The following is a 24,590-nucleotide window of genomic DNA, read 5'->3' on the forward strand; positions in this document are numbered from 1 at the left end:
AGCAGGCTGCCTCTCATCCACACCAAGTTGGCCTTCTCCGGGTCCCGTCAACCAAACAATGTCGTTTGGCAGGTCCCAGGGGTAGAGCCTTCTCTGTGGCGGCCCCGACCCTCTGGAACCAGCTCCCCCCTGAGATTAGAACAGCCCCCACCCTCCTTGCCTTTCGCAAACTCCTTAAGACCCACCTCTGTCGTCAGGCATGGGGGAACTGAAATATCTTCCCCAGGCCTATACTGTTTATGTATGGTATGTTGTGTGAATGTTTTTTAAATTATGGGTTTTTAGCTTTCTAATTATTGAATTTGTACTTTACACTGTTTTTCTGTTGCTGTTGTGAGCCGCAACCAGTCTGCGGAGAGAGGCGGCATACAAATTTAATAAATAATAATAATAATAATAATAATAATAATAATAATAATGATGATGATGTCCCCGCTTGGGCTGCCGCGCACTTGTCATTGTGTGGCCACGGCGAGAAGTTGAAGCTGCTACTCCTCCCCATGGTCCTGATTTCCAATCCTGGTCAGGACTGGAGGTAAATGTTGCCACCACAACCACATATCTATGTGAGCTGAGCTTCTCAAGCTTGACTGCGATAAAAACTAAAAACAGAGAGAGAGACTGAAAACTGTTGAGCAAGAGCTTCGGGTGTGTCTTTCTAGCATTCCGGCCAGGAGATCCCTTTTGTGTTCATCGAAACAGGGCCAGGTTTCACACTAAGTGAGTATAAATACATTTAGAAACTATATTACTAACTAGATGTATAATATGGACTATGGTGGAGTGTCATTTTGCGTCATTTTGGTTGGTGGTGTGCCCCAGGAGTTTGTAAATGTAAAAAATGTGCCACGGCTCAAAAAAGGTTGAAAATCACTGCCCTAGAGGCCACAAACAGGCCATTTTTTAAAACTTCAAGTAGACCAGATAGACCCATTTTTGTCCCTTTCCAGTCTGGAAAGTGGAGGGCTCTTTTTTTAAAGTTAGCTTGACATCAGTTATAGCAGTGTTTCCCAACCTTGGCAACTTGAAGATATCTGGACTTCAACTCCCAGAATTCGCCAGCCAGCATTCGCTGGCTGGGGAATTCTGGGAGTTGAAGTCCAAATATCTTCAAGTTACCAAGGTTGGGAAACACTGATTTAGAGATATATTTATATCTTAAATTATTGTATTTTATTCCAATTTCACTTTAGAGTGTATTTTATTGTGATTTCATTTTAAATCGTATTTTATTCCTAATTCATTTAAAATTGTATTTTATCCAATTCCACTTTAAATTGCTTTTATCCAGTTTTAGTAATAATTTGTTTCTGGAATTCTGTACTTCAATTTGGCCCAAGGGCTAATCAATGAAGGTTGAAAGAACAAAAGCCACCCAAGATGATGAATTAAGATTGCTAATTGAGGAGGGGGAGGGAAGAGTTTTCTCCCACAACTCTGCACCTCCTTGCAAGTTGTTAAGCAGAGCCCCAGCTGGGAGCTCTAGAGGCTGGAAAAGTTTGGGGGGATTTTATTTTATTTATTTTTGGCATCCCCGTTGCTAACCATGCAAGTTCCCGCTGCTATATAAATTTTCAGCTGCTTTTCCTGGAGACAGTATCCATATTTATAAGTCATATCAGGGCTTAAGTTTGCTGCAAAACGGAATGGTCTGATGAACTATGATTGTTCAATTTTTGGGATAGCAAGAAGGAAAGTCTTTCTTTCTTTCTTTCCTTCCTTCTTTCTTTCCTTTCTTTTTTTTGTACTAAATCTGCACTTCTATTTCTACTAGTTTTTCTCATCATTCCTATCATCCTTTTCCTCCCACATAGACAAATTCCTTGTGTATCCAATCACACTTGGCCAATGAAATTCTATTCTATTTCTTTCTTTCTTTCTTTCTTTCTTTCTTTCTTTCTTTCTTTCTTTCTTTCTTTCTTTCTGGCTGGGGAATTCTGGGAGTTGAAGTCAGATATCTTCAAGTTGCCAAGGTTGGGAAACACTGCTCTAGAGGCTTCCCTGGTGTCTTAGGACAGTGATTTTCAACCTTTTTTGAGCCGCGGCACATTTTTTACATTTACGAAACCCTGGGGCACATTGAGCGGGGGGGGGGACAAAAAAAGTTTGGACAAAAAAATTATCTCTCTCTCTTCCTCCCCTTCGCTCTATTTCTTTCTCCCTCCCTTTCTCTGCATTCCTTCCTCTTCCTTTCTCTCTCTCCCTTTCTTTCCCTTCCTCTCTCTTTTGCTCTCTTTCTCTCTCCCTCCCTCCCTCCCTCTATGTCTTTCTCTCTCTCTCCTTCCCTCCCTCTCTTTCTCTCTCTCTCTTTCCCTCTCTCTCTTTCTTTCTCTCTCACTTGCTTTCTTTCTCTCTCTCTTGTTCTCTTTTTCTCTCGCTTGCTCTTTCTTTCTCTTGCTTTCTTTCTCTTTTGCTTTCTCTCTCTCTTACTTTCTTTCTCTCTTGCTTTCTCTCTCTCTTGCTTTCTTTCTCTCTGAGCTTCGCGGCACACCTGACCATGTCTCGCGGCACACTAGTGTGCCACGGCACACTGGTTGAAAAACACTGTCTTAGGAGAATGAAAACACCCTCCCAGAGCCTCCGTGTGAGCCAAATATTAGCTGGCTGGTGTGCGCACCTACGCGTGGGAGCTGAGCTAGGGCAATGGCTTACGTGCCAGCAGATCTGACTCCATGTGCCACCTGTGGCACACATGCCATAGGTTCGCCATCATGAGATTAAGTCCCAGTTAGCACAAAAAGCCAAGAGAAGCCATCCGGCACCATTTAGAGAAAATGTGTTACTGCTTCTTCAGCGCATACCTTTTTTTTTTTTTGCTGGGTTCACAAAGCAGGATTAGCCAAGGTAGGGAAAAGGAGTGCCGGTGTTGCGACACGCTAAGCCGCATCTGTTTATTGTGGCTTATCAGCTTGGAGCGACTCGACATGTTTGGTTTATTCGTGGCTCAGTGGATTGTGAACCAGGAGCTAATTCCATAACACGGTTGAGCCCAGTCAACGTGTAACAGATTCAACTCCCTGTCTCATTAGACAAGCAAATGATCTATGCCTGAAATCATTTTCAATCACTGCTGAGCTAATGGGATTAATTCCCAGACTCAATGTCTGATAGATGTTTATGCTTGGAATGCCAATTCCCCTAAGCCTCGGCCAACAAAGGTAGAGGATGATGGGAATCATAGTCCGGGCTATCTGATATACACGTCAATTACATACGGATACAAGTAGCCCTTGACTTACAACCCCAACTGAGCCCAAAATTTATGTTGCTGAGTAAAACATTTGTTAAGTGAGTATTGTCCCGTTTTATGACCTCTCGATGAGACTCAATGTCTGATAGATGTTTATGTCTGATAGATGTCCATTCCCCTAAGCCTCGGCCAACAAAGGTAGAGGATGATGGGAATCATAGTCCGGGCTATCTGATATAAACGTCAATTACCTACGGATACAAGTAGCCCTTGACTTACAACCCCAACTGAGCCCAAAATCTATGTTGCTGAGTAAAACATTTGTTAAGTGAGTATTGTCCCGTTTTATGACCTCTCGATGAGACTCGATGTCTGACAGATGTTTATGATCAGACTCGATGTCTCATAGACGTTTATGCTTGCAATGCCAATTCCCCTAAGCCTCGGCCAACAAAGTTAAGATTTAAGACTTAAGATTTAATTTGATTTGTATGCCACCCCTCTCCAAAGACTCAGGGCAGCTCACAGCATGTATAGAAAAACAAGAAACAATAATAACAATCCAATTAATACATTAAAAAACAATCTTTAAAATTCTAAAAAAAAACTATCAATATCATTCATTCAGTTAGTGGATGATGGGAATCATAGTCTGGGCTATCTGATATAAACGTCAATTACATACAGATACAAGTAGCTCTTGATTTACAACCCCAACTGAGCTCAAAATCTATGTTGCTGAGCAAAACATTTGTTAAGTGACTTTTGTCCCGTTTTATGACCTCTCTCGCCACAGTTGTTAATCTGACTTCCCCATCGATTTTACTTATTGCAAAAAGGGATCCTTAAAGAAACAGCAACTGTCCTAAATATCCATATTTCGATCATGTTACAATGGTCGTAAAGTGGTCATGTTGCAGAGAGGGTTCGCAACTTGGGTGTCCTCCTCGATCCACAGCTGACATTGGAACATCATCTGTCAGCTGTGGCGAGGAGGGCGTTTGCCCAGGTTCGCCTGGTGCACCAGTTGCGGCCCTATTTGGACAGGGAGTCATTGCTCACAGTCGCTCATGCCCTCATCACCCCGAGGTTCGATTACTGCAACGCTCTCTACATGGGGCTATCTTTGGCGGCAGTAATTTCCTAGATTACCGGTCTCAGCTCGGCTCTCCTTTTCTCCCCTGCTGCTGTGTGCTCCTTGCTTTTTTCCTCTTTCCTCCTTCCTGGCCTCGGACAAGCTTCCCTCTCTCCTGCCCGGCTCCCCTCCAGCCTCACACAGCCACCTCCCAAGGCCAGGAGAGCTGTGCTGCGCCGAAGTAGTCTAGGCTGCGGTCCTTTTCTCCTTGCGAAGCCCTCACTCTGCCCACAGCTGAGATGAAAAGGCATCATGCAGCCATATAAGTTTACTTGAACGATGATGATTGTTCAAGCCACTCCCACCTGGTCACATGGCCGGCAAGCCACTCTTACCCACTCACATGACCATCAAGCCACACCCACAAATTAAGCCACACCCACAGTGTGGCAGTAAAAGTTTTGGCTGCCCTCCGATATGACTCTGGGTATCGCCTGTGGCTCCGCATGCCATTAGTTCACCATCACGGGACTAGAAGACCTCCAGTGTCCCTTCCAACTCTTGCGATTCTCTGACGCCTGATAATATCTATACATTTGCCCACAGCAATGGATGCTTTGCAGAATGAGGTCTTAAGAGGCATAAAGTTCAGGAGGGAAGTGTTTTTAATAGGAAAGTGAACACAAGAACAAGGGGGCACAATCTGAGGTTTCTTGGCGGAAAGATCAAAAGCAACAGGAGAAAATATTATTTTAATGAAAGAGTAGTAGATGCTTGGAACAAACTCCCAGCAGACATGGTTGGTAAATGCACAGTAACTAAATTTAAACATGCCTGGGATAAACATAGATCTATCCTAAGATAAAATACAGGAAATAGTATAAGGGCAGACTATTATTATTATTATTATTATTATTATTATTATTATTATTATTATTAATTAGATTTGTATGCCACCCCTCTCCGCAGACTCGGGACGGTTCACAGCAATAATTGAAACAATATATTACAAATATAATAATTAAAAGTCACTAAAAAACTCTTAAGGAATTCTTCTCACCCTTTATTTACTCAACATTTAAATATGTTAAAGGGTTAAATAAGGTTCAGGAGGGAAGTGTTTTTAATAGAAAAGTGAACACAAGAACAAGGGGACACAATCTGAAGTGAGTTGGGGGAAAGATCAAAAGCAACATGAGAAAATATTATTTGACTGAAAGAGTAGTAGATGCTTGGAACAAACTCCCAGCAGACGTGGTTGGTAAATCCACAGTCACTGAATTTAAACGTGCTGGGATAAACATAGATCCATCCTAAGATAAAATACAGGAAATAGTATAAGGGCAGACTATTATTATTATTATTATTATTATTATTATTATTATTATTATCATTACTACTACTACTATTATTATTTATTAGATTTGTATGCCGCCCCTCTCCACAAAATCAGGACGGTTCACAGCAATAATAGAAACAATATATTACAAATCTAATAATTAAAAGTCACTAAAAAAACTCTTAAGGAATTCTTCTCACCCTTTATTTACCCAACATTTAAATATGTTAAAGGGTTAAATAAGGTCCAGGAGGGAAGTGTTTTTAATAGGAAAGTGAACACAAGAACAAGGGGACACAATCTGAGGTTTGTTGGGGGAAAGATGAAAAGCAACAGGAGAAAATATTATTTGACTGAAAGAGTAGTAGATGCTTGGAACAAACTCCCAGCAGACGTGGTTGGTCAATCCACAGTCACTGAATTTAAACGTGATGGGATAAACATAGATCCATCCTAAGATAAAATACAGGAAATAGTATAAGGGCAGACTAGATGGACCATGAGGTCTTTTTCTGCCATATGTTTCTACGTTTCTATTAGCGAAGGAGAAGCGGAAGACTTTATATGCATTCCACAAATAAAAGCAGGATTCCAGTTATACAATTCAGGGCTGGGGGAGCAGAGGAAATCTGCATTTCAGAAAAGACATCGGGAGTTTGGGAGAGAGAGAAAAACAAGCCCAGCCGCTTCAAAAGCGTGCCTTCCCCGTTTTTAATGTCACTTCTCTGTGCCGCCAGTCGAGTTTATGGCATCCCTTTGTGGTGCCTTTATGACTGTGTTTTAAAGGCATGCATAATTAAAGGCCAGCACAACTGCAGGAAGAAAAAAAAAAGGCCAGCTGATAGATTCTTGGCACGCCACACCGTACACACCAACCCTTGTCTGCAGAAAATTGCAACTCAGCTTCAGCCAGGGGGAGAAAAGGAGAGAACAGGTTTTGGCCACCGGCGAGGAAAGTAAATCGTGGGAGGGGGGAAGGAGGGGGATGAGGAGCGAAGGACATAGAACATAAGAACCTAAGAAGAGCCCGGCTGAATCAGGCCAAAGCCCATCAAGTCTAGCATTCTGTGTCCCACAGTGGCCAACCAATTGTACATGGGGATCTTGAGCAGAAAGAGAGGGCAAGACCATCCCTTTCCCTTGACCCCCAATAAATGGTACTCAAGGGAACCCTGCCTGCCTCAACCAACATAGTGGCGGCACATGGACATCCGTTTCAATAACCACCTATGATACACTTGGCATCCATGAATCTGTCTAATCCTGCCTTGAAGCTATCAAGGCTGACAGCTGTCACGACCTCTTCTGGAAGTGAATTCCCTCAACCAAGGACCCACTGGGTGAAGAAATATTTCACTTTATTTGTCCTAACTTTCTTACCTATGAGCTTTAGGGAGGGCCCCTCGTCCCAGTATTGTGTGATAGAGAAAAGAATTTTTCTCTATCCACCTTTTCTGTCCCATGCATGATTTTATACACTTCGATCAAGTCACCCCTTCAACGCAGGCTTTCAAGGCTGAAGAGACCGAAGCTCAGAAGGTTGACTTGTGTTAAAGGTCATGACCAGGCAAGGGTTCCTCATCTCCCGCGCTACCGGTGTACACCCGGAGACTAACGTGGGCGTGCACAGAACTTGGGCGTCCTCCTCGATCCACAGCTAACATTAGAGCACCATCTTTCGGCTGTGGCGAGGGGGGCGTTTGAACAGGTTCGCCTGGTGCACCAGTTGCGGCCCTATCTGGACCGGGACTCACTGCTCACAGTCACTCATGCCCTCATCACCTCAAGGTTCGACTACTGCAACGCTCTCTACATGGGGCTACCTTTGAAGAGTGTTCGGAAACTCCAGACCGTGCAGCCGCAAGAGCAATTGTGGGGCTACCTAGATATGCCCACTTCTCATCAATACTCCGCGGCCTGTACTGGCTGTCAATCAGTTTCTGGTCACAATTCAAAGTGTTGGTAATGACCTATAAAACCCTACATGGCATCGGACCAGAATTCCTTCGGGACCACCTTCTGCCGCATGAATCCCAGCAGCCGATTAGGTCCCACAGAGTCGGCCTTCTCCGGGTCCCGTCGACCAAACAATGTCGTCTGGCGGGACCCAGGGGAAGAGCCTTCTCTGTGGCGGCCCCGGCCCTCTGGAATTAACTCCCCCTGGAGATTCGAACTGTCCCCACTCTCCTCGCCTTTCGCAAACTTCTAAAAACTCACCTATGTCGCCAGGCTTGGGGAAACTGATATTCCCCCAGCTGTTCCATTTTAGGTATGGTTTGTTTGGGTTGTATGACTGTTTTTTATAAGGGTTTTTAAAATTGTTTTTAATATTGGATTTGTATCTCATGTATTATTTGTTGTGAGCTGCTCCGAGTCTTTGGAGAGGGGTGGCATAGAAATCTAATTATTATTATTATTATTATTATTATTATTATTATTATTATTATTATTAATAATAATAATAATAATTAGATTTCTATACCACCCCTCTCCAAAGACTCGGAGCAGCTCACAACAAATAATACATGAGATACAAATCTTAATAATAATACAATAATTAATAATAATAATAATAATTAATAATAATTAATAATAATAATAACAACAACAACAACAATGGAAGGTTGAGTCAACCTTGAGCCTGGAGAGAATCGAACTGCCAAATTGCTGGCAGTGGGCAGAATTAGCCTGCGATACTGCATTCTAACCACTACACCACCATGGCTCTTAATAAGAGGGAATTATCAAGGAATTACTGAATGGGCAGACCTGCAAAATAAAAATATTGGTATCCAAATTTGTTGAAAAAAATGAGACTTCCAGTGGGTGTGTTTGTATGGGTGTGTGGGTGTATGTGATGCAAATTTTTCAGTTCAGATTGTGTCCTTCACTTATCTTAACAACAATCTTTTTCTTCCTCTTCCCTTGTCAAAACCCCATTCCGCAAATCTAGGGCTTTGAAGGTAAGGAACATAAAAAAGAGGTGACAATCCCAAATGTTTAACCATTCAGTTAGCTTGGCTTGGCTTATTCATCACGGCACCATCTTCAAATTCCTAGCTGCTGCTTGGATCAGCAGCATCTCTGCTCAGATTTCAAAAGAGATGAGACGAATTGAACTGAATACTTTCTTTGGCCAAGTGTGACTAGATACACAAGGAATTTATCTCCAGTCCAGAAGCGCTCAGTATGCATTCAAAGCAACAGAATAATGATAATTATCATCATCATAATATCAGTAAGAGGAAGTGGGAGTAAAGAAAATAATGAAGAGAGAGAGAGAAAGAGAGGGTGGCAGGCAAAGAGAGAGAGAGAAAGAGACAAAGAGCAAGAGAAAGAAAGAGACACACACAGAGAAAGAGAGTGATAAAGAGAGAGAGAAGGGGGAGTGAGAGAGAGAGACAGGCAAAGATAGAGAAAGAGAGATCGACAGAGACATACAGAGAGGCAGAGAGAGGGAGAGAGAGAGGCAGGCAAAGATAAAGAGAGAAAGAGAGGGGGCAGGCAGAGAGAGAAAGAGAGAGAGAGAGAAAGAGAGAGAGAAGGGGGAATGAGAGAGAGAGACAGGCAAAGATAGAGAAAGAGAGAAAGAGAAAGAGAGATAGACAGAGACAGAGACATACAAAGAGACAGAGAGAAGAAGAGAGAGGGGGAGAGAGAGGCAGGCAAAGATAGACAAAGAGAGAAAGAGAGGGGGCAGGAAGAGAGAGAAAGAGAAAGAGAGAGAGAGACAGACAGACAGACACAGAGACACAGAGAGGGAGAGACAGAACAGAGAGAGGCAGGCAAAGAGAGAAAAAGAGAGAGAGGGATAGAAGAAAGAAAGAGAGGGAGAGGCAGGCAGAGATAGAGAGAGAGAGGGAGAGAGAGAGATTGAGGGAGGGAGGGAGAGAAAGAAAGAAAGAAAGAAAGGCAGACAAAGATAGAGAGAGACAGAGTCAGAGAAAGAGACAGAGACAAAGAGAGAGAGAGAGATTCAGTGAGATTTTGCTGAGAATTGTGTGCAAAAGGAGAATTTTTATCCATAAAAATCCATTCCATTCATTTATGCACAGTGCTGTTGCTCTTTCAGCCAGGCTTGTAAATGTAAAAGTAGGCTTTAGTTAACTTAGCAACAGATATATAGAAGGAACAGTGTCGGTGTATATGTGTGTGTGTGTTTGTGTCTCCAAACACACAGAGGCAGCGCAAAGGGGATTGGGTAGAACAGCCTAGGTTTCTTCTCCAACGGGTAGGAAACGCCGTGTGCTGAATTTTAATTGGCCAGGATCTGGCAGCTGCTTATCCAAACAGCCAAAAGTCAGCATTTTCAAAGAGTTGTTTTGCACTTGAGTTCCAGACACAAAAAACTCCAGCACGGCGACTTTCCTCAAATTTAGAGCTCTGTCTGGATTGGGGTTGGGAGAACTGAGAAATAGGTTCCCCCAGAAAAGTTGAGCATGTGATGCAACACCAGGGAAAATACAGCACACTTCACTTAATCCTCCAAGTAAAGATTGAAGGCGAACAAGTTCCAGACGGAAGAAGAACACCATGACTTCAAAATCTAAGGGATCGGTTTGGACAAAATGCAACAGCCGTTTTTGAAGAGACTAGTCCCAGTTATGTCATATTGGTGAATGGTTTTCTGAGGTGGAGATTGTGTTGTGACCAAAAGTAAAATGAAAGATGATCCATTAATTTCACAACCTATGGACAGATTTGACCATAGTTTCCATTGGAAAAATGGGGCCATTGTAGATCAAGCCAAGTTGGAAAATGCCAGGGCATTTCTAGAAGCGCTTACAAAACTTCCAGAGCTTACAAAACTTCCAGAGCTTACAAAACTTTTGCCAGACCCACCCTAGAATACAGTGTTGGTTATGACCTATAAAGCTCTTCATGGCATCGGACCAGAATATCTCCGGAACCGCCTTCTGCCGCACGAATCCCAGTGACTGGTTAGGTTCCACAGAGTTGGCCTTCTACGGGTCCCGTCAACTAAACAATGTCGTTTGGCGGGACCCAGGAGAAGAGCCTTCTCTGTGGCGGCCCTGACCCTCTGGAACCAGCTCCCACCAGATATCAGAATTGCCCCCACCCTCCTTGCCTTTCGCAAGCTCCTTAAAACCCACCTCTGTCGTCAGGCTTGGGGGAATTGAAATGTTTCCCTTCCCCCTAGGCTTATATAATTTATACATGGTATGCTTGTATGTATGAGTGGTTCTTTAAATTGGGGTTTTAAAGATTATTTTTAATATTTGATTTGTTTACATTGTCTTTTTTACTGTTGTTAGCCGCACCGAGTCTTCGGAGAGGGGCGGCATACAAATCTAATAAATACAAATACAAATACTGAGAATGTTACTTAGTTTGGGTAATGAAACATTTGCAAGAAAACGAGCCACCTCAGACAGTACCAAGGACCCCTTCAAATTAACTTTCTTTTTTTAACAGGGAAAGGGAAAAATGAGCAACAAAGACTGGGTGAATCATTAAAGGGTCGGAGCTGGGAGAAGGAAATCTGGAGTTTTTTGTCAACATCTTGGAAAAAAAATGGGTACATGTTTTCTGAAGTGAGAGGGGTCAACACAAAGGCCACCGGGAACCAGGGTGGAAAAAAGCTGGGAGGAAAAAAAATGTGTGTTAAGGGTTGTGTTTGACCATCTGTCTTCTTAATTGGAGTGGGCGAGACACAGATATTGTAACTTCTCTGCACAGACTACAAGAAGAGAAAACCCGGGCAGGTTCCTTTCCAAACATTTAAACTCTCCATTTGGGGGAAATAAAAATGTCAAAAGCAGATTAAAGCAGATGCTGCAGCCTAGCATCCTCCCTTCCACCTTGCAGAAATCCTGGAAATTATTTTACCCTTGCAAAACTCTCCCGATTGTATTTAGCATCACCCTGTCCAATAGAGACTGCGAGAGCAGTCGTGGGCTTTCCCAAATATGCCCATGTTACACCAACACTCCGCAGTCTGCATTGGTTGCCGATCAGTTTCCGGTCACAATTCAAAGTGATGGTTAGGACCTATAAAGACCTTCATGGCACCGGACCAGATTATCTCAGGGACCGCCTTCTGCTGCACGAATCCCAGCGACCAGTTAGGTCCCACAGAGTTGGCCTTCTCCGGGTCCCGTCAACTAAACAATGTTGTTTGGTGGGACCCAGGGGAAGAGCCTTCTCTGTGGCGGCCCCAGCCCTTTGGAACCAACTCCCCGCAGAGATTAGAATTGTCCCCACCCTCCTTGCCTTTCATAAGCTTCTCAAAACACACCTCTGCCGTCAGGCATGGGGGAATTGAGATATTCTTTCCCCCTAGGCCTTTACAATTTTATGCATGGTATGTCTATATGTATGTTTGGTTTTATAATAAGGTTTTTTTTAGTTGTTTAGTATTGGATTGTTACATGTTGCTTTTTATCACTGTTGTTAGCCGCCCCGAGTCTGTGGAGAGGGGTGGCATACAAATCCAATAAGTAAGTAAGTAAGTAAGTAAGTAAGTAAGTAAGTAAGTAAGTAAGTAAGTAAGTAAGTAAATAAATAAATAAATAAATAAATATCAAACCCTAAATTTTATTCTTTTTACCAAACTAGCAGATAACTCTATGATTAAAATGTTCTTATGGAAGAAGAGTTGCAGGTACTGAGAATGGCTAGTCCAGTGATGGGAAACCTATGGCACATGTGCCACAAGTGGCATGCAGAGCCATATCGGAGGGCATGTGAGACGTTGCCCAAGCTTAGCTTCAGTGCACATGTGGGCGCCCGCCAGCTGATTTTTGGCTCACACCGAAGCAGTAATGGGCAGCCAATTTTTTACTGCCACACTGTGGGTGTGGCTTATTTTGTGGGTGTGGCTTAATGGTCATGTGACTGGATAGGAGTGGCTTGCCAGCCATGTGATCAGGTGGGAGTGGTTTGAACGATCATCATTGTCCAAGTGAACTGTTAAGTCTTTGACTTACAGCCTTACCAGTGTCGCTCGCTGGGGGTGACAATTTGCTTTGTGTTTCAGGCTGGGTAGCTAGAGGAAAGGGTGCTGCCAGAAGCATAAATGCTGCCAGCACCGCTTCCACCCACAACTTCTGCTTGCACCTCAGGCAGGAGGTGGCCGCGTGAGGCTGGAGAGGAGCAGGGCAGGAGAGAGGGAAGCTCGTCCGAGGCCAGGAAGGAGGTGTGAGCCGCCCCAACTTTGCGGAGAGGGGCGGCATATAAATCCAATAAACCTAAACCTAAACCTAAAAAAAGTAAGGAGCGCAGATGGAGCAGCAGCAGCAGGGAGAAAAAAGGAGAGCTGAGACAAGACCAGTAATTTTAAATATTAGATTTGTTACTGTACATTGTTTTATTATTGCTGTGAGCCGCCCCAAGTGTACGGAGACGGGCGGTATACAAATCTAATAAATGAAATGAGTAATCCAGGAAGTGACAGCCACCAATCAGCTAGAGCTGCGCACATATTTTCATTTCCATCGAGGGAACTCTGTTCCACCCTGTCCTCTGAAAGGGCCCTTTTGGCCTCTGGAGTGCCTCCAGGGAAGCAGGAGAGGGTGTTTTTCTCCTCCCCGAGATCCATGAAATTCTATGGAGGCTGGGGAGGGTGGTAAATGGCCCTACTGGGCCCATTGGAAGTCAGGAAATGGGGGACCATGGGCACGTGGAGGGGTATTGAATATAGGTGTGGCCACACATATTTATTTTTATTTATTTATTTTATTATTTAGATTTGTATGCCGCCCCTCTCTGCGAACTCGGGGCGGCTCACAACAAAAAATATAAACAATCGTACAAATCCAAATAAATTCAATAAATTTAAGTATTTAAAATAGTTTTAAAAAAGAACCCCACTATATTAACAAGCACACACACAAACATACCATACATAAATTGTATGTGGCCGGGGGAAGGTGTTTCAGTTCCCCCATGTCTGATGACAAAGGTGGGTTTTAAGGAGTTTATGGAAGGCAGGGAGAGTAGGGGCAGTTCTAATCTCCGGGGGGAGTTGGTTCCAGAGGGCCGGGGCCGCCACAGAGAAGGCTCTTCCCCTGGGGCCCGCCAACCGACATTGTTTAGTTGATGGGACCCGGAGAAGGCCCACTCTGTGGGACCTAATCGGTCGCTGGGATTCGTGCGGCAGGAGGTGGTCTCGGAGATATTCTGGTCCAATGCCATGAAGGGCTTTAAAGGTCATAACCAACACTTTGAATTGTGACCGGAAATTGATCGGCAGCCAATGCAGACTGCGGAGTGATGGTGAAACTAGGCGTTGATTGCTTACCTGAACGCCTCTTCTCGTACGGTGAGTGGGTACAGCAGTCACATGGGTTGCTCCTGTCCAATCCGTTGGAACTGAGCCTAGTATTAAAAAAGCCTGCTGGATCCGCCCCTTCCCCAGAATTCGCGAATCCGTAGACTAGGCTCAGTAGTGAAGCTCTTTAATGTTCAACTCTCATGTGTTATAAGAAAATAGAATAGAAGGTAAAGAAGACCACACAAAGGGAGGGAAGTGACTGCTGTACCCACTCACCGTACGAGAAGAGGCGTTCAGGTAAGCAATCAACGCCTATTCTCCGTACTGAAGGAGTGGGTCCAGCAGTCACATGGGACATACCCAAGAGATAGGTCCCTAGGGTGGGAGTACATTGCTATCGTGAGAGATAACGGATTGGAGTACTCTTCTGCCGAAGGCAGCGTCCGCTGATGCGTACGAATCGATTTTGTAGTGCTTTATGAAGGAATTTGGCGAGGCCCAAGTGGCTGCTTTGCAGACTTCTTCCAACGGAGCCTGAGTCGCCCAAGCGGCAGATGTGGCATCACTTCTGGTGGAATGCGCTGTAATATTCCTTGGAATGGAAAGGGAAGCTGTCTCGTAGGCCTTAGAGATGGTCCCTCTGATCCAACGACCTATTACTGTAGAAGACACTCTGGATCCCAAGGATCTGGGATGGTAGGCTATGAAGAGTGCTTCAGACCTCCGGATGGATCTTGTGCGTTGGATATAAACCTTTAGCGCTCTAGTGAGATCCAGAGTGTGCCATCTAGTTGCCAGGGGATGCTCTCGTTGGAGTCAGAAGGAAGGTAATATGATATCCTGAGATCTGTGGAACATGGAACTGACCTTTGGTAGAAAGGTGGGGTCCAGTCGCAGAACCATCTTGTCCTGGTGAAACTGACAAAGGTCCTGTCTGATAGAAAGGGCTGCCAACTCAGATATGCGTCGGGCGGATGTAATCGCCACCAGGAATGCTACCTTGAAGGATAGGTACCTGAGGGACGCAGAGTTCAGGGGTTCGTAAGGTGCCTGAGTAAGAGAGTGGAGAACCCGTGGCAAGTCCCAGGTGAGATATCTGTGGATTTTAGAAGGCCTGAGGTTGGCCACTCCTCTTAGAAATTCTTGGATTTCTGGAAAGGAGCGGAGGGGCTGCCTGCGAGGCCCCGCCAAGACGGAAGAAATGGCGGCCAGGTGTCGGCGGATGGTGCTGGTAGAGAGGCCTTGGTGGAAGCCTTTCATGAGGAAGGTAATTATCCTGTGGATGGGAAGACATAGGGAAGATAAGCCCTCCTGCAAGCACCACTGATGGAATTTGGACCAAGTATGGTCGTAGATCCGGTTGGTAGACCCTCTTCTAGACTTCAGGATGATTTCCACTGTGTCCGGGTCATACCCTCGCAGGTCTAAGTCCCTCCGGATAATAGCCAGGCGGTGAGGTGGAACCACTCTGGGTCTGGATGGAAGGAGGCCCCCTGTCGCAACATATCCTCTGAAACGGGGAGTCGCCAGGGGTCCTGGACGGACATTGTTGGAGGTCCGCGAACCAGGGCCTGCGAGGCCAGTGAGGGGCAATCAGAAATACTCGGGCCTTCTCCAGGAGGATTTTGTTGATCACGTCTGGCAGAATTGGAATTGGAGGGAAGGCATACAATAGACCTGGAGGCCAAGGACTCCTGAGAGCAGTGATTGCCTCTGCTCCCGGAGACGGGAACCTGGAGATGAAGTGAGGGAGCTGGGCATTGGCTTTGGTCACAAATAGATCCAACACTGGATGGCCGAACCTGAGGCAGATTTGGTGGAACAGTGATTGATGGGGATTCCACTCGCCTGGATCTATGGTCGCTCGCGAGAGCCAGTCCGCTTGGACGTTGAGGCTCCCCGAGATGTGGTCGGCTAGAAGCGACTGGAGATTCTTCTCTGCCCAAAGGCCTAACTTCAGGCCTCCCTCCTGAGGGCCTTGGATCTTGTGCCTCCCTGTCTGCCAATATGGCTTTTGGTGGCTATATTGTCGGTGAGAATCAGCCCATGCTGGTTGGAGATGTGAGATTGGAATTGTTTTAGAGCTAGAGGCACGGCTCTTAATTCTAGTCAATTGATGGGCCTGGAAGCCTCCTCCAGTGACCATGTGCCCTGAGCTAAAAGACCCTGGGCGTGGGCTCCCCAGCCCGAGAGGCTGGCATCTGAGGTGACTACAAACTGGTCGGGGCACTGGAAGGGAGATCCCTTGTCTAGGGCTGGAGAAGTCCACCACTTGAGGGATCTGCGAACCGTCGGTGGAATGGCGACGATTCGAGTTGCTGTGGCCCGATCTCTGGAATGGTAATAGAAGCCACTGTAGTTCCCTGACGTGAAGACAGGCCCAGGGAACAATACCAATACATGACACCATTTTACCCAAAAGGGAAGATAGGGTGGCAATGGAGGCAGATTGCTGGGGCAGGATGCGAGCAATGAGATCCAAAAAGCTGCGTTTTCTCTCAGTGGAGAGGAAAACCTGGGATATCTCAGAATTAATGATAGTTCCCAGATGCAGAATGGAAGTGGATGGATCAAGGTGGCTCCTTTTAAGATTTATGGAGAAACCATGATTCTGTAGAACCGACATGGTAAAAGAGAGGTCTGCAGCCACACCAGTTCTGGAATTTCCATGAATTAAAATGTCATCTAAATAACATAAAATATGAATGGGAGAAGCCCGGATATGAGCCGCCAAGGATCCCAAGAGTTTAGTGAAGACTCTGGGAGCTGAGTAGAGCCCAAATGGCATAGCCCTATACTGAAAATGCCTGCCTTGAAAGGCAAAGCGCAGAAATTTCCTATGGACCCTGACAATGGGGATATGGAGGAAGGCCTCCGTGAGATCCAGAGACACCATAAAGTCTCCCCGATGTAGAGCTGCTAAAATGGAAGATAAGGAATGCATTTTGAAATTCCTATATTTTATGAACCGGTTCAATTTTTTTTTAGATCTAAGATGGCTCTCCAGCCTCCAGAGGTCATAGGGACCATGAAGAGGATGGAATAAAAGCCTAAACCTCTCTGGAGAGAGGGGACCGGTTGAATAGCTCTAATAGTCAACAAGTGAGAAATAGCCTCCTCCATTCGGATACGAGATGGAGGGGAACTGGGAGAAGGACAAGAAATAAAACGGTTAGGGGGAGGTGAAATGAACTCTAACCTTAGGCCCCTTACCACAGTGTCAATGACCCAGGGGTCCTTACAAGAACGGTGCCAGGCGGAAGAGAACCAGGCTAGGCGACCGCCTATGGGAAAGGAGGAAAACTTACCATCTGGCTCTTTTGGAAGCCCTGGTAGAGGAGGATCCTCTCTGATAACGGGAACCTCTGCCCCTGGTGGTTCTAGATTGGGATCGAACCCGAGGGGAATACTGACCTGGACTCCTTTGAAATGCGAAGCCCTGATCCTGTTGACGCCCTGTGCGCCGAAAGGGCTACGGTTTAGGGGCCTTCTTGGTGGTAGGTCCCAAGACCTTTTTTCTTGCTGTGGTCTCTGTAAGGAGAGGGTCCAGAAGGTCTCCGAAGAGGAGGCTACGTTTCAGCGGACCCATGGCTAACTGCCACTTCTGTCTTACTCCCGCCTGCCAAGGGCGGAGCCATAGAAGTCTTCTGGCCGTTGTGGAGGCTGCTACTGACCTGGCTGCAAATCTGGAAGATTGGAGGGTAGCATCTGCTACATATTGGGCAGCTGCGAAGATTTTGTTGAAATCCTGTTGGCCCCGTAAGTCATCTGGAGGCAGGTGTGGTTGGAGCTGACGAAGCCACAAGAGCATAGCTCTGGAAAAGAAGGATGCCGCTGCAGCACTCTTAATGGCCCATGAGTCTGCAAGAAGACTCCTTTTGAGCATTAGCTCAAGTCGTTTGTCCTCTGGCCGGAGGACCTCCTCTGCTTCGCCAGGCATGGCGGCAGTCGAGTGGAGAGTCTTCACTGGTTCATCTGGCTTGGGACATGTTAGGAGTTCCTCATAGACGGAGGAGAGCTTGTAGCTTCTTGTCCTTGGGAGTGGGAGTAAAGCCAGCAGTTGGGTGGTCCCACTGTTTAAGCAAGGCATCCTTAAACAACTTGGGCATAGGAATTACCTCATTGTCTTCCTGTTCTTTCATGAAATAAGGAAGATTTTCCTCCGGAGGGTCTGAGGAAGAAGTAGCCTGTTTTCCTTGCCCGGCTAGCCCCGTGGATACTCTAGCTTTAAGCAGGAGAGATTTGAAAAGCTGCGAAGGAAAGATAGCAGCTGGGGCTGGAATCTTAATCTGAGATTCCTCATCTTCCGACAGACGCTGAAATGGGTCATCATCCTCTTCTGCATCCACGTCCTCATCCTCTTCCTGAGAGGAGTCAGAGACCTCCATGGCTGGGGCTCTGTAGGAAGGAGAAGAACTCACGGGACGGGAGGAGCGTGGAGGGGGATGAGACAGAGAAGGCACATTGAAAGATGAGAGTTTAGCGTCAATGGTGTTAATCAGAATAGTCAAGATAGACTGAAACTCCGGTGGCAAGGAAGAAATATCAGCCGGAAAAGCCGGAGGATCCCTGAGGGCCTGAGCAGGTTCTGGCTGGGAGGAATCCTCGATAATATCTGGCTCCTCTGGACCTAAACCCCATAGGTTAGGTTGGGGTGTATTTAGGTTTGGCTCATCCAGGGATAGCACAGGAACCCCAGAAAGAGGCAGGTTAGAGGCCTCCGGGGGGGTTGGATTGATATGCACTTGGGCCTGCACCTTAAAAAGTTTGGCTGATATATCATGTATTTTTTGTAGGGCTGGGTCCCTTCTCTTCTCAGCCCTGGTGGGCTTGGCTAAGGAATGGGTGCCTGAGGAAGAGGAGGAAGAGGCCTGGGGAACTTCAGTAGAATTACCAGTAGGCCTAACCTCTTTGGGACCTTTAGTAGTGCCTCTCTTGGGAAAAGAAGCCATAGTCTGACAATTAACAGAAGACAAGGCTGAGCCAATAACTGAATAATAAGGAGAAGAATTTCAAGGACTTCCCAAGAGGAATGGATCCTGCTTCGAGGCCTCGAAGCTGCTGAAACTTGAGGACAATCTGGGCAAACCCAGAGTTCGTGCCCCCAAATCCAGCGGGGCCAGCCTCCCTAAACTTTATAATTAAGTAAACCAAGGCACTCTGGTTGGAGGCTTAGCCGGTGGAGAATTTAGCCTGGGACCCCCAAGGCCCGCTCCGGGATCCACGCGGTGGACTGAGGCCTACGCGGCTGGCAGGAGGCCAACACGAGAGGCCTAGATTTAAAAAGGGCGCGAAGGCCTTCGCGCCGAAAAAATCTCTCCGTAAAATTACTTAAAGGGGAAGCGATCGACTAAGTCCAGGAGACTAGAAGGCGTCTCACTCCGCAGGAGGTATTTCTTAAGCCCTTAAATATTTTGTATACAATAAATAATCAATAATTCAATAGATTAATACTTGCACCAGGACCTCCAGGCCAAAGGATTAGAAGAATCCACAAGCGGCCGCAGGAATCGTAACCGGCAAAACCGCCGGGGGAAAAACGAAACCGCAACTTCTCCAAAGGAAAAAAGCCGAGCCGCAAACGGCTGGCGCTATTAGTGCAAGTAAATAATAATGATAAAACAAATCTTACTACTTTTGAAGAAAAGGATCGAAGGGAAGGTGTTAGTATGTTGAACGAGCTATCACAATACAACCGCAGGATATGCGAACTGAGCGAATTCTGGGGAAGGGGCGGATCCAGCAGGCTTTTTTAATACTAGGCTCAGTTCCAACGGATTGGACAGGAGCAACCCATGTGACTGCTGGACCCACTCCTTCAGTACGGAGAAATGGGCATACCTAGGTAAGCCCATGACTGCTCTCGCAGCTGCATTCTGCACGATCTGAAGTTTCCGAACACTTTTCAAAGGTAGCCCCCTGTAGAGAGCGTTACAGTAGTCGAACCTCGAGGTGATGAGGGCGTGAGTGACTGTGAGCAATGAATCCCGGTCCAGATAGGGCCGCAACTGGTGCACCAGGCGAACCTGGGCAAACGCCCCCCTCGCCACAGCTGAGAGATGGTTTTCTAATGTGAGCTGTGGATCGAGGAGGACGCCCAAGTTGCGGACCCTCTCTGAGGGGGTCAATAATTCCCCCCCCAGGGTGATGGACGGACAGATGGAATTGTCCTTGGGAGGCAAAACCCACAGCCACTCCGTCTTATCCGGGTTGAGCTTGAGTCTGTTGACACCCATCCAGGTCCCAACAGCCTCCAGGCACCGGCACATCACTTCCACCGCATATTACATATGCATGTAATAGTGTGCAGGTGCACTATTTCAGCACCCGAGGAAAAAAAGGTTCATCCTCACTGATATAGGGTCTTTTGTGTGAAGTTCCTTCCAACCCGATTATTCTATGCTCTGCGTTCTAAGTGCAAAGGCTGCTTTCTTCCTCATCCCCACAAACACAGCACAAGCACATCAAAAGCCTTCTCCCATGAGTCACACGGAAGATCTGTGAACATGTATAAAACCTGGTATAAGGCAGCGATGGCAAACCTTCTCTCCCTCGGGTGGTGACAGTGTGGACGTGCGCACTGGCGCCCATGCACGAGTGCCCACACACATAATCCAATGCCTCTCTCGCCTGTTCCGCCCCTGCACATGCGAGCATGACCCACCTCCCATCCCAAAACAGCAGTAGGAGAGGAGAAAAGCCTCTCTCCCCAAGCAGAGCTGTTGGGCAGGGGGGAAAGCCTCGTATGCCGAAACAGTGCTGGGGTGGAATCTCCAGAAATCTGGGAAGAAATATCTCCGGGACCACCTTCTGCCACACGAATCCCAGCAACCAGTTAGGTCCCACAGAGTTGGCCTTCTCCAGGTCCCATCGACTAAACCAGTGATTTTCAACCTTTTTTGAGCCGCGGCACATTTTTTACATTTACAAAACCGTGGGGCATATTGAGTGGGGGGGGGGGGGGCGGCTAAGAAAAGTTTGGACAAAAAAATTCTCTCTCTCTCTCTCCCTCCCTTTCGCTCTATTTCTCCCTCCCTCTTTCTCTCCCTCTTTTTTCTCTCTCTCCATCCCTCTTTCTTTCTCTCTTCCTTTCCTCTTTTTTGCTCTCTCTCTCTCTCCCTCCTTCTATGTCTTTCTCTCTCCCACCTTCCCTTCCTCTCTCTCTCTTGCTTGTTTTCTTGCTCTCTCTTGCTCTCTCTCGCTTTCTTTCTCTCTTGTTCTCTTTCTCTCTCTCTTGCTTTCTCTCTCTCTCTTGCTTTCTTTGTGGTGGCCCGACCCTCTGGAACCAGCTCCCCCCAGAGATCAGAATTGCCCCCACCCTCCTTGCCTTTCGTAAGCTCCTTAAAACCCACCTCTGTCGTCAGGCATGGGGGAATTGAGATATTCCTTTACCCCCAGGCCTATACAATTTATGCATGGTATGTTTGTGTGTAGGTTTGATTTTTAATAAGGGTTTTTAGTTATTTTAAATATTAGATTTGTCATATGCCGTTTTATTATTGTTGTTAGCTGCCCCAAGTCTCCAGAAAAGGGCAGCATACAAATCAATCAATCAATCAATAAATAAATAAATAATAAATAAATAAATAAATAAATAAGACCAGACTATCTCCGAGACCGCCTCCTGCTGCACGAATCCCAGTGCCCAGTGAGGTCCCACAGAGTGGGTTTCCTCAGGGTTCCGTCAACCAAACAATGCCGGCTGGCAGAGCCTTCTTTGTGGGGGGGCCAGCCCTCTGGAATCACCTCCTCCCAGAGATTCGCACTGCCCCCACCCTCCTTGCCTTCCGAAAGAGTTTAAAAACTCATCTTTGTCATCAGGCCTGGGGTAATTACATCTTCTCCCTGACCAACGAATGATTTTAGCGTAAGTTATTGGGTGAATGTTAATGTTTTTAAAAATGTTTTTAAAAAATTTAATTGGAATTATTGGATTGTTATGTCTACTATAAATGCTGTAAGCCGCCCTGAGTCCTTGGAGAGGGGCGGCATACAAATCCAATTAATTAAATAATAATAAATAAAAATAAATAAATAAGGCATGGGCTACAGAAAGCGAGGAGAAAGCATAAGCTTGTCTGACCCAAAAATCAAGTGGTCAGCGGGAGGCACTCAAGACATGCATCGTGGAGCTGAGCTGGTCAATGGCTTGCGCGTGCCTACACAAAGGGCTCCCCCCAGACTTCAGAGCAGAATCAGAACTGCAGAAGAAACAATGGCTCCCAACCTGCCTTCCATTGAGGACCTGTAAACTGCCCAAGTCAAAAAGTGGGCGGTGAAAATATTTACTGACCTCTCGCATCCTGGACATTAAACTGTTTCTAATCCTACCCTCAACACGTCACTATAGAGCACGGCACACCAAGACAACTAGACACAAGGACAGTTTTCCCCCAAACGCCATCACTCTGCTAAACAAATAATTCCTTGAACACTGTCAATTTTTTTACTGTCTGCACTACTATTACTACTAGTTTTTTCTCATCATTCCTATCACCCATTACCTCCCACTTATGACTTTATGACAGTAACTTGTTTGCTTGTATCCTTAAGATTTTTATTAATCTTGATTGTTTCGTCATTGCTTATTTGACCCCTATGACAATCATTAAGTGTTGTACCTTATGGTTCTTGAGAAATGTATCTTTTTCTTTTATGTACACTGAGAGCATCTGCACCAAAGACAAATTCCCTTGTGTGTGCAAACACACTTGGCCAATAAAGAATTCTATTCTATTCTATTCTATTCCATTCTATTCCTTTCCATTCCTTCCCTTCCCAACCCAACTTATCCTAATCTTCTTCTCCTTTCTTCTTTTTTTCTCCTCCTCCTCCTGCTTCTATTCTATTCTATTCCATTCCATTCCATTCCATCCCTTCCCTTCCCAACCCAACCCAACCCAACCCAACCCAACTTATCCTAATCTTTCTTCTCCTTCCTTCTTTTTTCTCCTCCTCCTCCTGCTTCTATTCTATTCTATTCTGTTCTATTCCATTCCATTCCACTCCATCCCTTCCCAACCCAACCCAACCCAACCCAACTTATCCTAATCTTTCTTCTCCTTCCTTCTTTTTTCTCCTCCTCCTCCTGCTTCTATTCTATTCTATTCTGTTCTATTCCATTCCATTCCATTCCACTCCATCCCTTCCCTTCCCAACCCAACCCAACTTATCCTAATCTTTCTTCTCCTTCCTTCCTTTTTTCTCCTCCTCCTCCTCCTCCTGCTTCTATTCTATTCTATTCTGTTCTATTCCATTCCATTCCACTCCATCCCTTCCCAACCCAACCCAACCCAACCCAACTTATCCTAATCTTTCTTCTCCTTCCTTCTTTTTTCTCCTCCTCCTCCTCCTCCTGCTTCTATTCTATTCTATTCTGTTCTATTCCATTCCATTCCACTCCATCCCTTCCCAACCCAACCCAACCCAACTTATCCTAATCTTTCTTCTCCTTCCTTCTTTTTTCTCCTCCTCCTCCTGCTTCTATTCTATTCTGTTCTATTCCATTCCATTCCACTCCATCCCTTCCCTTCCCAACCCAACCCAACTTATCCTAATCTTTCTTCTCCTTCCTTCTTTTTTCTCCTCCTCCTCCTGCTTCTATTCTATTCTATTCTGTTCTATTCCATTCCATTCCACTCCATCCCTTCCCATCCCAACCCAACCCAACCCAACTTATCCTAATCTTTCTTCTCCTTCCTTCTTTTTTCTCCTCCTTCTCCTCCTCCTGCTTCTATTCTATTCTATTCTATTCCATTTCTACTCTACTCTACTGCTAAATCTTTTTGCCTATGAAGCCTGTATTCTATTAATAACGACAGACCTACCTCCAAAGCTGATGGCAGAAATGAGTAGCCAACTCCATCTAAGCTTATGAAAGGTCATGCAACCTGACCTAAGCTTCAAGTAGAAACCGTACAATTGTCTTTAATTAGACATTTTTCCTCCCAACTTCACATATTATTTGAATCTTTTAACATTTTATGTCAACAAATGCTGTAAATCGGCTGTTGTGCAAAGAAGGGAGTCAGAAATTAAACAGCCTTCTGCGCTATTTTTAGAACTGTCTTTCTTTTTTTTTTCTTTAATATTTATAAATAATGGTAAAGTGGAAATTTTGGCACTAAGCTGAAACATTTATACATCTGTTTTTATATCCTAAGAAGAACTCAAAGTACTTGCCTTGGCAAGATCTATCTTTTATTAATGCCATATTGAGCATTAATGGTGTAACTTCAGCAAGTCTCTCCACATATTGTGACTGTTAGCATATGGGGTTTTTTTAAATATTTAAATATTTTAAATTTATCTGATTGCTTATGATTTGTTTTTTTACATGTTGTGAGCCGCCCCGAGTCTTCGGAGAGGGGCGGCATACAAATCTAAGTAATAAATAAATAAATAAATATTGATGTTATCTTTTCTGAAAATATACCGTGGTTTTAAATAAACAAAAATTTTAAAAAGCACTTCTCCAAAAAAATTGTAATATGGATGAAACTTGACAAATAAAAATCATTGAATACTACACTGAATTTAGTATGTATATATTTTTCACCAATTGTTAGAAATCTGAAGGACTGGGGGAATAACTGATGCAAGTGTAAAGGACCAGGGAACAAATGTTGAAAGTCTGAAGGACCAAGGAGCAACTGATGGAACTCTGAAAGACTAGGAAACAACTGATGGAAGTCTGAAGGACCAAGGAGCAACAGATTGAAGTCTGAAAGACTAGGAAACAACTGATGGA

At 45.3% G+C, this 24,590-nt stretch overlaps 1 protein-coding gene across 5 annotated transcripts in view; it reads right to left on the reverse strand.

The window, feature by feature from the left end:
• LOC139173059 (transmembrane protein 132D-like) overlaps nucleotides 1-24,590 on the reverse strand; it is a 504,596-nt gene that overhangs the window by 314,101 nt on the left and 165,905 nt on the right. The gene's annotated exons all lie outside the window — the stretch shown is intronic.

This window comes from Erythrolamprus reginae, chromosome 10 (assembly GCF_031021105.1).
Source record: "Erythrolamprus reginae isolate rEryReg1 chromosome 10, rEryReg1.hap1, whole genome shotgun sequence".
In the NCBI taxonomy this organism is placed as follows: Eukaryota; Metazoa; Chordata; class Lepidosauria; order Squamata; family Dipsadidae; genus Erythrolamprus; species Erythrolamprus reginae.